The sequence below is a fragment of the Mirounga angustirostris genome, unplaced genomic scaffold (assembly GCF_029215605.1).
Source record: "Mirounga angustirostris isolate CCGP_5_RB_7025 unplaced genomic scaffold, mMirAng1.0.hap1 SCAF_7, whole genome shotgun sequence".
Taxonomy (NCBI): domain Eukaryota; kingdom Metazoa; phylum Chordata; class Mammalia; order Carnivora; family Phocidae; genus Mirounga; species Mirounga angustirostris.
In genome coordinates, this window is record NW_026991715.1 from 119,926,024 (window position 1) to 119,942,894 (window position 16,871).

Here is a 16,871-nt window from a genome sequence, read left to right on the forward strand (position 1 = left end):
CCTGGAGGCTGCTAAGAACGGGAAAAAAAAAAAAAAAAAGCTGAGTGGTGTACTGCTCTCCAGAAAACCCATGGGACATCAGACAGACACCCAAGAGAACAAAACAAAAACAAAAGCAAACACACACACACACACACACACTGGAAAAAGTCTCTAGGAATCTACATGCACAAGTCCAGAGAAGATAGATCCACAGAAAAGATTTGAGAGGCCCCAGAATGTATGGTCAGGCTGGTTGGCAATGGTATTTCCCTATATGAAAACAGTTCATAAGGATTGGAAGAGGTGGCTTTTTTTTCAAATGCAGGGATACCAACACAAAATTACAAGGAACACAAAGAAACAGGGGGACATGACCCAAACAAAGGCACAAAATAAATCTCCAAAAACTGACCCAAAAGAAATGGAGGTATATGAATTACTTGACAAAGAACTGAAATAACTGTCATAAAGTTGTTCAATATGCTCAGGAACTTGATGTATGAACACAATGAGAATATCAACAAAGAGATAGAAAATATAAAAAAAAAGAACAAACAGAAAATTTGGGACAGAAGAATATAATAAATTAAGTGAAAATTTTACTAGAGGGTCTCAATATCAAACTTGATCAAACCGAACAATCAGTTAATTCAAAGACAAATTATTAGAGCAAATGAAAAAAGACTAAAAGAGGAGCAAAAAAATGGGAAAAAATGCTTAAAAGCCTAAGAGTCTTTATGAGACATCAAGAGAAAGAATATACACATTATATGGGTGGAGGGAGTGGTTCCAGAAAGAGAAGAAAGAAAGGTGACAGAAGGCTTATTGAAAGAAATAGTGGTTGAAATTTTCACAAATCTAGGGAAGAAGATGGACATCCAGATTTAAGAAGCACAATAAATTCAAATACAGGAATTCAAAGAAGTCCACATTGAGACAACTTATAATCAAGCTGTCAAAAGTCAAAAACAAAGAATTTTGAAAGCAGCAACAGGAAAGCAACTAATCATGTACAAGAGAAATCCATTAAGTCTACCAATGGATTTCTCAGCAGAAACCTTGGAGGCCAGAAGGGAGAAGGATGATATATTCAAAGTACAGAAAGAAAAAAAATGCTAACCAAGAATACTATATCTGGCAAAACTTTCCACCAAAAATGAGAGATAAAGACTTACACAGATAAACAAAACCTGAGAGAGTTAAAGACCATTAGACCTGCCTTATAAGAACTGCTAAACAGAGTCCTTCAAGTTGAAACAAAAAGATGCTAAACAACATGAAAACATATGAAAGTATAAAGCTCACTGAAAAAGTAAACATATAGACAAATACAGAATACCGTAATACTGTAATCATGGTTCATGTCACTTTTAATTCTGGTATGAAGTTAAAAGACAAAGTATAAAAAGTAATTATAACTATAAAAATGCTAGTAGATACACAATTTAAAAATATGTGATTTGTGACATAATAACATAAAGTGGGGGGTAGTACAGAGATTTTGTACATAACTGAACTTAAATTGTTAGCAACTTAAAATGGATTATTATAACTATAAGGTGTTTTGTGTTAAGCCCCATGGTAAACAAAGAAAATACACAGAAGAAAAAGAGAATGGAATCAAAGTATATCACCCTCAAAAGTCAACAAAAGCAAAGGAAGACAGCTTGAAAGGAGAAGAACAGAAGAGCTACAACAACAGACACAAATAATTAACAAACTCAATGTTCTCTATCAATAATTACTTTAAATGTAAATAATTAAACTTCCCAACCAAAGGACTGAATGGATTTAAAGAAATGAGATCCAACTCTGTGCTGTCTGCAAGAGATAAAGTGACTGGATGCAAATGGTAGCCAAAAGAAAGCACAAGTAGCTGTACTTATATCAGACAAAATAGGCCTTAAGTCAAAACCATCACAAGAGACAAAGAAGACATTATATAATAATAAAAATGTCATTTCGCCAGAAAAATATAATTATATACACACCCAAATTCAGACCACCTAAATATATGAAGCAGGGGTGCCTGGGTGGCTCAGCCAGTTACACATCTGCCTTCATCTGGGGTCCTGATCCCAGGGTCCCGGGATCGAGCCCCGTGTCAAGTTCCCTGCTCAGCCGGGAGCCTGCTTCTCCCTCTCCCTCTGCCCCTCCTCCCCCGCTCTGTGTTCTCCTCATTCTGCTCTCTTTCTCTCAAATAAATAATAAAAACTTTAAATATAAATAATTATAAATAAATAAAGCAAACGCTGATAGAACTGAAGGAAGAAATAGACAGCAACACAAATACAGTAGAAGATTCCAATACCCAACTTTCAATAATGAATAGAATACCCAGACAGAAGATCAGTAAGGAAACACAGGACGTGAACAGAACTGCAGACCAAATGGACCTAAAAGACATATATAGAACATTCTATCCAGCAGCACCAGAATATATATTCTTCTCAAGTGCACACAGTACAATCTTCAGGATTGTACTCCCCCTGCTCATGCGCTCTCTCTCTCATAAATTAATCAATTACTTAACTAATTTTAAAAAAATATAAAATACCTAGGGATAAAGTTAACCAAGGTGGTGAAGGACTTGTACACTGAAAACTATAAACATTACTGAAAGAAATGAAAGAAGACATAAATAAATGGAAAGACATCCTGTGTTAATGGGTTGAAAGATTTCATAGTGTTAAAATGCCCATAATACCTAAAGTGATCTACAGATTCAATGTAATCTCTACCAAAATCCCAATGATATTTTTCCAGAAATAAAAAAAAATCCTAAAATTCATATGGAATCACAAGGGACCCTTAATAGCCAAAACAATCTTGTGAAAGAACAAAACTGAAAGTATCACACTTCTTTATTTCAAAATATTACAAAGCTACAGTAATCAAAACAGCATGGTACTAGCATAAGGGCAGACACAGAGACCAATAGAACACTATAAAGAGCTCAGAAATGTCCATGTATATTCAGTCAAATGTTCTTCAACAAAGATGTCAAGAAGTCACAATGGGGGAAAAATAATCTAATAAATGGTTTGGTAAAACTGGATATCTGTGCAAAAGAATATAATTGAACCCTTATCTTACACCATACACAAAAATCAACTCAAAAATGGATGAAAAACTTAAATGTAAGATGTGAAACAATAAAACTCCTAAAAGGAAACATAGGGGAAAATCTTCACAACATTGGTCTTGACAGTTATTTCTTGGATATGACACCAACAGCGGACAAGCAAAGATAGACAAGAAGGAAAGCATCAAACTAAAAAGTCTTTACATAGCAAAGGAACTAATCAATAGAGTGAAAAGGCAATCTGTGGAATGGAAGAAAATATTTGCAAACCATATATCTGATAGAGGGTTAATTTCCAAAATATATAAGGAACTCCTACAACTCAATAGTAAAGAAACAAATAATCCCACTTAAAAATGGGCAAAAATATATGGATATTATTCAGCTATAAAAAAGAATGAGACCTTGCCATTTGTGACAATATGGATGGACCTAGAGCATACTATGCTAAGTGAAATAAGACAGAGAAAGACAAATACTATATGACATCTATGTGGAATCTAAAGCAAAACAAATGAATAAACAAACAAAAAACAGAAATAGAATCGTAAATACAGAGAACAAACTGATGGTTGCCAAAGGGGAATGGGATGGGGTAATAGACAAAATGGGTGAAGAGATGTGGGAAATAGAGTCTTCCAGTTATGGAATGAATAAGTTAGGAAGATAAAAGGTACAGCATAGGGAATATAGTCAATGGTTTTAGAACAGTGTTATATGGTGACTGATGGTAGCCACAGTTGTGGTGAGCTTAGTTAGCATAACCTATAAACTTGTTGAATCAGAATGTTGTACACCTGAAACTAATGTAACATTGTGTATCAACTATACTTCAATAATTAAAACTTTTTGGGGCACCTGGGTGGCTCAGTTGGTTAAGCGACTGCCTTCGGCTCAGGTCATGATCCTGGAGTCCCGGGATCAAGTCCCGCATCGGGCTCCCTGCTCAGCGGGGGGTCTGCTTCTCCCTCTGACCCTCATGATCTCTCTATCTCATTCTCTCTCTCAAATAAATAAATAAAATCTTTAAAAATAATAATAATAATAATAATTAAAACTTTTTTTCAAGTGGGCAAAAGACTGGAATATTTATTTCTCCAAAGTAGATATGCAAATGGCCAACAGGTATATGAAAAGATGCTCAAAATAACTAATAATCAGAGAAAGGCAAATCAAAAGCACAATGAGATATCATCTCATACCTGTTAGGATGGTAATTATAAAATGTAATAATTATTTTTCAAAAAGCAGAAAATAACAAGTGTTGATGAGGACATGGAAATATTGAAACACTTGTGCACTGTTATGGTGCAGCTCCTACAGAGAACAGTATGGAGGTCCCTTGAGAAATAAAAAAAATAGAATTATCATATGATCCAGGAATCCCTCTTCTGGATATTCATCCAAAAGAATAGAAATCAGGATACATGTACACCCATGTTCACTATAGCACCATTCACACTGCAGCACTATTTACAACCACCTGAATGGCCATCAAGGTATGGATAAAGAAAATATGGTATGTACCTAGAAAGGAATATGTGTGTATACAATGGCAATAAGAAATTCAGCCATAAAAGGTGGAAATCCTGTCATATGCTACAACATGGCCTTGAGGACTTTATGCTACGTGAAATAAGCCAGTCACAGAAGGATAAATATTGTACGATTCCACTTACATGAGGTATGTAAAGTAGTCAAATTCATTGAAGCTAAAAGTGAAATGATTTTTTATTTCCCATTCAATTTTCCCTCCCTTCCCCAACGGTCCTCTGCCTTGTTTCTTATGTTCCACATATGAGTGAAACAACATGATAATTGTCTTTCTCTGATTGACTTATTTCGCTCAGCATAATACCCTCCAGTGCCATCTACGTCAATGTCAGTGTTAAGTATTCATCCTTTCTGATGGCTGAGTGATATTCCATTGTGTGTATGTATATATATACCACATCTTCCTTATCCATTCATCTGTCGATGGACATCTTTGCTCCTTCCACAGTTTGGCTATTGTGGATACTGCTGCTATGAACATTGGGGTGTAGATGCCTCTTCAGATTTGTCAGAAGCTAGAGGGAGGGGGAAATGAGCAGTTGCTGTTCAATGGGTATAAAGTTTCATTTGTGCAAAATGAGAAAGTTCTAGACACCTGCTGTATAGTATCAATGCTATAATGTACACTTAAAAATTTCTTAACTGGGTAGACCTTATGTATTTTTTTTACCACAATAAAGAAATTATACAGTCAACTTTCTCAAATCTCATGCTGAATGATGTCTGTTTCCTTGAAATTTTTGGCATTTTCTTAGAACTCCATGTATCAAAGAAAATCAAGGCATTCCTCAGAACTTCTTATTGATATGGGTGACTCAATCTTTACTCCTTATTTTTTTTTAAAGATTTTATTTATTTATTTGACAGAGAGAGAGATAGCGAGAGCAGGAACACAAGCAGGGGGAGTGGGAGAGGGAGAAGCAGGCTTCCCGCCGAGCAGGGAGCCCGATGTGGGACTCGATCCCAGGACCCTGGGATCATGACCTGAGCCGAAGGCAGACACTTAATGAATGAGCCACCCAGGCGCCCTCTTTACTCCTTATTGATCAATAAATGTTCTTTACTTTTCTTTTTTTTAATTTAATTTTATTATGTTATGTTAGTCACCATACATTACATCATTAGTTTTTGATGTTCTTTACTTTTCTCTTAATGTCATCAAATATTAAGAATCTTTCCCATAAATCCTTTCAACCTTGGTAACTCCTCGATTTTTTTTTTTGTACACTATACAAACTACCGTAAGAGTCCCCTTCTATCTGGATCTGGTATGCCATATTGCCATTGAGCTCACTGCTTTAACAGTTGGAAAATCATTCTGATCAATCATTCATTTGAATGCCTTTGTGTAAGCTTGTAATCCTCTGGTAGATCTTTCAAAGAATCACTTACTCTCATGGAGACCTACCACTCACAGTGTTATTTCAGATCCCTCTGTCCATGTCTTTATCCTCCAGGACATTCTCAAAATCTCTCTATTTCTCATTCTCTATATCTCAGAGACCTGCTCGGACCTGCTCGGACCTGATTCAGTCCTTCCCCCCATTTTTCTAAGAAGTTGGTATGTCAAGCAGTGGACAATCTAATATTCAGTGCCATATATGGACTGTTTTCCCTTTCCATTATAAAACAGTAACACCCAATTTTTAAAAGGCTCTACTTAGAAGCCTTTAAGCAGCCATTCCTTCTCATGTTCAAGCCAAAGATGGTGTTAGTTGATTCAAATTGATTTTGGCACACTTTCTACACACAAAAAGACCACTGCCATTTTAATCTGCAATTCTATGAATTCGGATTACTTTTCTCCACATGTCAGCATCACTGCTAGCATCTGAGATAAAATCCCCCATGATGATTAGCTTATCAGATGCTGAGAACACTAGAGTGGGTTTCTCCAATTCCACTAGAATCTTTCTTTCCCAGCAGTACTTGTTATGGTCATGTAGTAAAATTAAACCACAATAATGTCTCTGTCCCATTACTCAATTTATAAAGAACAGAGATTTCCACTCTGCCCAAGCTCATAGAGTTAAGTACTTCTTTTCATGGAAACCCAGATGAAATTTCATGAGCAACTTACCATCACAGTGAGCTAAAACTGGATAAAATTCCTGCATAAAGTTTCAGAGCTCAGAAGAATAATCTTCCTCAAAATGGAACTGTCACTCCCTTCTCTGTACTTTAATCAGTATATCTGCATTTTCTGTTTTGCATCCTTAAATTAGAAATTACTTTCACAGGAATTAGGTAATGCTCAAAATCTTTTCCAATATGTTCTTAAGATTTGGTATTAAGAAAAACTCACACCTCATAAATATCCACTCACTTAGCCTTCCCTCTTTTTCTTAATTTCACATTCTTGGTATCTTTGTCATTAATGTATCCATATCTCAAACTTACTGTAATTTTTCACATTTATTTCCTTAATTACATAAGTCACATTTCCATCATTTCTTCAGTCATATATTCTGCTATCCAGCATTTCTTTAATGAAATAAATTTAATTTTTTAAGCCTCTAAGAAATATTAGTATTTTAATAACTTGTACAGAGATATATTATATAATAATATCTTCCTGGTATTTAGGCCAGCATCCCTTTCAGATAATGTACATGAAGACAAAATTAAAATTTCACATTTTAATAATGAGAGGGTCCAAAGACAGCAAGGTTAATTCCACCATCATGTTTCTGGCTTCATCTGCTCAGTTCCATTAAATCAAAATAAGGGTCATATTATGGCCTCTTATTACAGGAATGCATTAATATAAAAATTACATTAAAATCAACAAAGATAGACTATGAAACAACTGAGGCACATAAAACTCTTCATAGCAGAAGGGAATGGTGCAAACAGTAGAGCACCAAACAGTCCAATCTTCTAAGTCCTTCAAGAACACTGAAGCTATGAAGGGAGTGCTTAGAAAAGGAATACTCTCTTGGGGCGCCTGGGTGGCTCAGTTGGTTAAGCAACTGCCTTCGGCTCAGGTCATGATCCTGGAGTCCCGGGATCGAGTCCCGCATCGGGCTCCCTGCTTGGCAGGGAGTCTGCTTCTCCCTCTGACCCTCCCCCCTCTCATGCTCTCTCTCTCACATTCTCTCTCTCAAATAAATAAATAAATAAAATCTTTTAAAAAAAAAAAAGAAAAGGAGTACTCTCCACTTATGGGGGAGACTAAATATCTTTATCCAGAAAAAACAAAATCCAGGTAAGGCTTTTAAGATAAATAGATGGGGCTTCCAGAGAGGAATTTAGGAAGTTTTACAGTGGTCACAACAGTGATGTCAATAGTCAGGGAGTAGGGTAAGAGTGAGAGGTGGGAACAGTAATACTATTCCTAACAATTCTAATTGAAAAAAATTTCTGTTAACTAGCCTGAGATTTGCCTTTCTTGAGAAGATAAGAGATAGAAAGCAGCAAGGTACAACCATATCTGCTCCTAGAGCACCACCCAAATTCATAGACAAAATTTCAGACTAAGTGGTCTAAGTCATCAGATCCTTTTATCCTTTATCTTAGACTTTTAATTTGTGCTTGATCTTAACTGCCCCCCAAATAAAAGAGACACATAATTATGTGGTCCTTCTAGCCTTCCTCCAATAAGCTGGGGTGACTTCAGGAAGCCTCAACCTAACGGGACAACTAAAATATCCTAGGACCACTCCAAATACATAGAATCGTCCCAACTAAACTAGTAAGACACTAAAGTCAGGCCAATGACTGACTGGAGCTAATGAATGGAGCTAATGAAAACCACACCAGTCATACTCCAGTTCCAGTTTGCTTATCCATGCCATAAGCATTACATTTTTTTCCAGTGTATATATAGGATTATACATCATATAATGTCCCATACAGCACCTTGATATTGACTATTCAATTATTATCATTCCAATATCTGGTGTCCCATCCTGCCACAGCCTTCCATGTCCAGCATCCAACAACCCTGACTGAATCCCATCTTGAATACCATCCAGGGAATTTTAGTCACCAAAAGCATTAATCAAAAGGCAATCACATCCATAAATAAAGTAACGTCACCTCCAAGAAACCAAAAATAGCATCTGTCAAAGCCCAAAAGAATAACAGCTAAGAGAACAATGTTTTCAGTTATCTCATTTTCTAGTTATGGATAATATTTATGTTACTAATAACTAGAGATTTCCAATGGCATTTCAATGATTTTAAGGATGATAGAGAAAGTATCTAAAATTATTCTGATTCCTAATCCTGCCCATATTCTATCTCTAAATGTGGAAACTAGAAAATATAAGGACAGATAAGAGAGGAGAAATGTAGAAGAATCAAACAAGGTCAAAATATACCTAATATTTTTATTTATTTATTTTTATTAACATATAATGTATTATTTGTTTCAGGTGTACAGGTCTGTGATTCATCAGTCTTAAATAATTCAAGCGCTCACCATAGCACATACCCTCCCTACTGTCCATCACCCAGCCACCCCATCTCTCCCAACCCCCTCCACTCCAGCAACCCTCAGTTTGTTTCCTGAGATTAAGAGTCTCTTATGGTTTGTCTCCCTCTCTGGTTTCGTCTTGTTTCATTTTTCCCTCCCTTCCCCTATGATCCTCTGCCTTGTTTCTAGATGTCCATCAACAGATGAATGGATAAAGAAGATGTGGTATAGATATACAATGGAATATTATGCAGCCATCAAAAAATGAAATCTTGCCATTTGCAACAACGTGGATGGAACAAGAGGGTATTATGCTAAGTGAAATAAGTCAGTCAGAGAAAGACAAGTATCATATGATCTCACTCATATGTGGAATTTCAGAGTACAGCTGAAGTACAGCTACTTTTGTTTTGAACTATCTTTTGCTATCTAAGCAGACACAAAATATGATATAGGACAAAATTATCTAACAGATTTACACCAAATGAATGGAACAGTGGGGACCCTGAATACACTAAGAAAATGGCTTTTGTGTTCAAATTGCCAATCAACAAATGGAATGAGCCCTTGTAAGTGGGATTCACTTAAAAGTCATAGGCTATATAGAATTTCTAAGACATGCATTGTCCAAAACAATGGCCACCAGGTACAAAAATGACTGCCGAACACTTGAAATGTGACTATTTCAACTGAGGAAGCAAATTTTTTATGTTATTTAAATTTAATTCATTTAAATTAAATTTAAAACTGATACTCAATTCAATAATTAGAAAAATTTCAAGTATGTTTGAAACAACCTACGTACATGAGTCTACTTTTTCAATGAATAATTTTATGAAACATAAATTTATATTAAGTACTTCTAATGAAAATCTGGCATTCTGATTATCATGTGCTCTGAATGTAAAATATATGCTAAAATTTGAAGACTTTGTATGAAAAAAGAATGTAAAATATCTCATTAATAATTTTCATGTTAGTTACATGCCAAAATGATAACATACTGGTTTAAACTCATCAGTAAATTAATTTCATTTGTTTCTCTTTATTTTTTGTGATTACTAGAAATTTTTAAATTACATGTGGTTCATATTATACACCTATTGAATGAATAGTGCAGATTTAGCGCATAATAACATTATTGCAACCCAGGGATTTCCCCTGGCACTTCACACAGAATCATGCAAGTAACTGACCCTCACTAAATACATGCTGTCTAAAGAACAACTGTCCATATATTTGGGCAAATATTTCTTGTTATACTCTCCAAAAAATTAATTTGAAAAGTAATTCACTTTTCAACAGAAAGATGGTTTTGGAGGTAGGTCTAGAAAAAGAGAAAAGGGGACATTTTTTCCTCCTCTTATTCAGAGAACCCACAATTAGTGGAGAGAGGTCAGATGAACTCATCACTACTTTATCAAGTCCTCACAAGGCTCCCAAGCATCTACTAGACAAAACACCCCTTCTCATTGGAGTTTTTTCCACCCTTCTCATCATGGTTGCATCCAAAAATTAGCAAAATTCCAACGAACTCTCCAATAGTTCTGAGGAGCCATGGGAAAGAAATAGATGAATGAGGCCAGAAGCAAGTTGCTGGCATTACACAAAATTAGCTGAGTCCTGGTTTTGTGACACATCAACAATGAAAAGTTGCTTAACCTCATTTCTTCATTCATAAATTGGGCTTAATAATAATAACCACCTGTTAGGATTTATTTGTTAAAAAAACAGATTAAGTACTTAGTGCTTCAAACATAGTAGGAACTCAGTATATGATCGTTAGACGGTGCTGATGATTAATTATCATCACTGTAATTCCTACAACTATACCACTCTTTTGCAGCAACTCTAGGAAATCTTAAGTTCCTCTTAAATATTTTGGTGGTTCCCAGATATTCCAGGAATAAAACCCTCTTTTAGCTTTAGTTTCTTACTTTTCCTGCATGAAATTATCAATTAAGCTGCTGGCACTACAGAACCATGAACATAAAAAGAACTAAAAGAGGATTTCACAATCTCATGAGTTCCAGAAATTTCACCTTTTTCCAAAGGAATCGAAGAGACCCTCTCTAGGTATTTTTAGATACTCTGTACTGACAAAGATGTACTGTAGCCAAATAGGATAATGCTGTGTACATTTGTTTTATTCATGATCAGAGACTCTAATGTCCAAGCATTACTATAACTAAGGATGTCACATGTGATTATTTTATATTTTAAAGCAAGCAGGTAGCTCATAAGCCAGGGCTGCCTTATCAATTAGCCAGTTGCAGACATAGTGCCTAGGACCCACAATACTTTTAGGGCCCCACAAAAAATATTTTAATACCTTTTAAAATCAGAAGAAGAAAAACACTTTCAGTTTAAAGAAAATGTTTTACTATATAATATTAACATTTTCCTCTTTAGACCAACACAGTCATAAAATACAATTTTTAATATTTTAAGGAGGAAGGGGCCCACAAAGGCAAAGCCTAGTCATAACATAGCCCTGCCAGGTAACCAGAAGGAGCAAACAATAAGAAACCAAGTGATGCAACACCACTCCGAACGTTAGGAATCACAGGCAGACTGGTTGCACAGACCCTCACTGCCAGCAGAGAAAGCATGAAGACACAATATGTTTATAGAAGGGGCAGACAGTTGCATCACTAGTTACAGAATGTATGTGGAGCTAATACTCCAAAGGGATGTTTTGACAGTTCTATATCAGGCTCTCCACCATCCATACACCTTCAAATTCACCTTTGACCATACACATCAGCACAGAGAAACTGGCCCCTAATATCTTGGCATTGTTTTCAGCCTCACTACTGTCCTGTTTTGCCCTTGGCATCCTGCTCTCACCTGATTTCCTTAGATTTCCTTTTTATATCTGCCCCTGTTGTCAGCCTATTGAATGATGACACTACTATGTCCTGGGCTATGACTTTTGCCTTGCTACTTCAGGAGGAATCTCCTCTCATGGTTCTACCTCAGACCACCCTGGGGCCATTCTGCCCTATCCCACCCTGCTCTTCCAACCCCTTGGCAGAAGTTTCATGCCCTCCAAAGCCTACAAAAAAATAAGAGAAATTTATACCATAAGTATAGCACCTAGGAACCAGACAAATGTGATTTTGAATTTCTAGTTCAGCTAAATTTCATTCAATCATTTTTGATACTCAGTTTATTTGGCTTTAACATGGAGATAATGGGAAGCACTCCTCATTGATTCACCCTGTTCCCTGTAAGTGGGAAGCAGTTAGTATATTTAATAAATGGTACTTTTTTCACTTCTGTTTCATATATAAAGATCTTGAATTAATTTATTCAACAAACGCTTATAGATTATCATTATGTGTATATATTATTCTAGATACCATAAACACACAGGAGATCAAAATAGAGTTCCTGACCTCAGAGAACTTATACTAATGTATAGAGGAAGACAATAAAAAAAAACAGTAAACAACATGTTAGATAATTAGATGATGATAAATCATTATGGAGGAAGATAAAACAGTGAGGGAGATAATGACTGGGGTGTGTATAGTTCTATTACATAAGAAGGTTAAGGAAAGTGACATGTGAACAGAGTCCTACAAAAGTGAGCAAGAAAATCATATGCATATCCAAGGAAAGAACATTCCAGAAGAGGGAAATGATAAGTAGAAAAGCACTGAAGAAGGGATATCTATGGCATGGAAAAAGCTGGAAGAGAAGCTGGTAGTGGAGCTTCCTGTGTTTTTAGTCACCATTGCTCCATCCATGAACAAGGATACATAGTTCATTTCCCACTTGAAACGGGAAGCAGGAGAGGGACTGAACAGGATGCAAGGTTGGGAAGCTCTATGGTCAGGTCTGGCGGTGCATTTTCAATTTCATTGCGTCAAACATTTTTTGAATATATGTAAGACTCTATACCAGCCTCTAAAAGAAGATAAAGATACAGAGAAGGTCACTGATAATAAAGAACTCATTTTGTCTGAAAAGTTGCATGTATTCAGAACTTTCTAAGCACCACTTTACATGTAACTACAAAACCCCTTCAAATAAAAACAAAATTATTTTTGGACTTCCTATCTTTTGGTTCATCTATCCCATGCCACATTGCCCTAATTAGTACAGATAATTGAAAGTTCACTTTATTTTCAAAGCAGAAAATAGCTAATTGGCCCACCAGCTGGGAAGTGGAGTGTTTCCAGATTGTAATTTTAGTGGTCATTTTAAGACCAGAAAGGACTCAAAAATGTCATTTAATCCATCTCTCTGCCTGCAAGCAGGAAACATCTCCACTTTGTCCTGGCGGACGGTGCTTACTGCCTCCAGTCCATCTCAATCAATGTGCTTGGCCAAGCTCTATGCCAAGCTGTACATGTCCATATCTTAGCACGGAGGGTACATTGCAGGGTATTTTCACATATTAGAAATTTTTCATCTCTACTCACTTAAAAAACAATACTATTCTCATATTAACATAGTAATTGAACATATAAATGTAATAAACTTCCAAAAAACTATTCCAAGTGACAAGACTTACTATATGTTTTTTTGAGTTGATAGAAATTTTTTTGTTGTCTTAGGCTTTATAGAACTGGCCACGAATTTTTGTTTTTGGATGGAAAACTATAAGAAGGTGGTAAGTCCCTTTCCTGTTATTAAGGCTAAGCTAAGCAAACATTATTTTAACCTTTGTTGTACTTCTGGCTCACATTTTCTCCACCATTTTACTGGACTTTCTCTTGCATTGCCCAATGTTGGATGTTTGTACTTTTTTTTTCCTCCTACATCTGTTTTTCCTCAAACTCTCTGCACTTTCTGCATAACTTTCATTTTCCTTCTGTGACTTTTTCTCCTGCTCCATTGTTTCTCTTGACATATACCAATAAGCTACATCTTTACATTTTTATTTTTACTCACTTTTTTGCTTTTCCTTTTGTTTCCACCTCTTTTTAAAATCCTACTTTCTCTCCTGCCCTGGTAAAACCAAGTCTCATGCCATTCTGAAATGTGACCATAGTCCTACCTCTCTCCTATGATGTGGTCGAGCCTTGGGCTCTCAGTCCATTTGCTAAATAACCAAGTTGGCCAGAAGAAGCAGAAGAGACAACATTCAAGTCTAGGGTCTCAAATGTAACAAATTACAAGGTTAAGAAATACTGACATTATACCACTGCAAACTTTCATTTCACATTTTATCTACAAGATCTAAGGAGAAAATAGGGTTAGCACCTGTATCAATAAGGGACTTATCAAAATGAAAGAAAATTTTACTTCCATTTTTAAAACTACTATATGATTTTTAGGTAGCATTTTTATGATTACTGAGTTAGAAAGAATATGAACTTTGATTGGGATGGCATTCAGATCTACAATATATTGGTGAACATTAGCAGTAGCCCAATGGATCGAACAGACCAGTTAGCCCCTAGGAGCACAAGCAGACTACAGCCCAGCTCATCTCTTCTACCTTATTAGTATTTCTTACTTAACATGCCTCTAATCTCGTAACTGACCCAACTCTACACAGATTTTCATTTTCTATTTCACCCTCTCAGATCCCTAAGTGAAATTTATAGTGTCTCATGAACTAGAAAAGTTAAATTGATAATAATCATGGTAGCCAGAATAATGAACCCCCAAACACACACACACACAAAGAGCTCTACATGTTAACCCCTGGAACCTATAAATATGATATCTTACATGGCAGAGGGGAACTAAGGTTGGAGATGGAATTAAGGTTGCTAACTAGCTGACTTTAAAATAGAAAGATGATCCTGGATTACTTAGGTGGGCTCAATATAATCAGAAGGGTCCTGGAAGGAGGCAAGAAAAGAGAGGAAGAAGAGTCAGACTCACAGTGATTTGATGTGATCTGATTTGATTTGAAAGGCCTAACCTGCCATTGCTGGCTTTGAAGAGGAAGGAAGGGACCACAAGTCAAGAAGTGCGGACAGCCTCTAGAAGCTGGAAATGGCAAAGAAACATGATTTCCCAGAGCCTCCAGAAGAAACAACCCTGCTAACACCTTCACTGGAAACCCATTTTCAACTTCTGATCTCCAGAACTATAGGATAACGAATTTGTGTAACAACACTAAGTTTGTGGCAATTTGTTATAGCAGCAATATCAAATTAGTACAATAATAAAGCCATAAATAGTTTCATCGTAATCATTTTTAAATGTGTAATATAGATTTCTCAATGTATAATTTAAGTTTTTAAGCCTAGAATCTAAAATGGGCTTTTCCCCCACAACAACACTGTTTCTGAATTTTGATGTGATTTTCTCATAGCAAAACTGAATTTAAGAATATTACATTTAAAAATATTTTGAGGCTCTCTGCTCCTCCCCATTCGACAGACAGCCGCATCTTCTGGTGCAGTGCCAGCTGCGTCCCCGAGACACGATGGTGAAGGTCGGAGTGAACGGATTTGGCCGTATTGGGCCCCTGGTCACCAGGGCTGCTTTTAACTCTGGCAAAGTGGATATTGTCCCCATCAATGACCTCTTCATTGACCTCAACTACATGGTCTTCATGTTCCAGTATGATTCCACCCATGGTAAATTCCACGGCATAGTCAAGGCTGAGAACGGGAAGCTTGTCATCAATGGAAAGTCCATCTCCATCTTCCAGGGGTGAGATCCCGCCAACATCAAATGGGATGATGCTGGTGCTGAGTGTGTTGTGGAGTCCACTGGGGTCTTCACCACCATGGAGAAGGTTGGGGCTCACTTGAAGGGTGGGGCCAAAAGGGTCATCATCTCTGTTCCTTCTGCCGATGCCCCCATGTTGGTGATGGGTGTGAACCATGAGAAGTATGACAACTCCCTCAAGATTGTCAGCAATGCCTCCTGCACCACCAACTGCTTGGCTCCTCTGTCCAAGGTCATCCATGACAACTTCGGCATCATGGAGTGACTCATGACCACCGTCCATGCCATCACTGCCACCCAGAAGACGGTGGACGGCCCCTCTGGGAAGCTGTGGTGCAACAGCCGAGGGGCTGCCCAGAACATCATCCCTGCTTCCACTGGCACTGCCAAGGCAGTGGGCAAGGTCATCCCCTGAGCTAAACGGGAAGCTTGCTGGCATGGCCTTCCGTGTCCCCACCCCCAAAGTGTCCGTCGTGGATCTGACCTGCCACCTGGAGAAAGCTGCCAAATACAACAACAAGAAGGTGGTGAAGCAGGCATCAGAGGGCCCCCTCAAGGGCATCCTAGGGTATACTGAGGACCAGGTTGTCTCCTGCGACTTTAAAAGTGACACCCACTCCTCCACCTTCGATGCTGGGGCTGGCATTGCTCTCAACGTCCACTTTGTCAGGCTCACTTCCTGGTATGACAATGAATTTGGCTACAGCAACCGGGTGGTGGACCTTATGGTCCACATGGCCTCCAAGGAGTAAGAGCCCCCTGGACCACCAGCCCCAGCGAGAGCAAGAGGAAGAGAGAGGCCCTCAGCTACTGGGGAGTCCCTGCCCCAACTTATCCCCCAAAACACTGAGAATCTCCCAACCTCCACCATTTCCATCCCAAACCCCCTGAAGAAGGGGAAGGGCTTGGGGAGCCCTACCTTGTCATGTACCATCAATAAAGTATACTGTACCCAGCCAAAAAATATATATATATATATATTTTGAATACTATCTAGATATAACATTGTCTAAATAGTTTTACATATAAGGAAATGTTATCAGAAGCATTAAACTTTCTAAATAATTATTAAAAGATTTATATTTCATTCTAAAATAGCCCTAATAGTCTCTTTTCTAATTTTGTCTCATATTCTTTTTCATGGAACTGTTTTAATCCTAGATAAGATATTTGAGTTTCTCAAAT

At 37.2% G+C, this 16,871-nt stretch overlaps 1 long non-coding RNA gene and 1 pseudogene across 2 annotated transcripts in view; one reads left to right on the forward strand and one right to left on the reverse strand.

Annotated features, from left to right (window-relative positions):
• The window catches only part of LOC129045363 (uncharacterized), a 400,949-nt gene that overhangs the window by 209,379 nt on the left and 174,699 nt on the right, over positions 1–16,871 (reverse strand). The gene's annotated exons all lie outside the window — the stretch shown is intronic.
• LOC123863764 (glyceraldehyde-3-phosphate dehydrogenase-like) lies at positions 15,374–16,643 on the forward strand (annotated as a pseudogene). The gene has a single exon (XR_006795639.3). The product of XR_006795639.3 is annotated as a glyceraldehyde-3-phosphate dehydrogenase-like (transcript).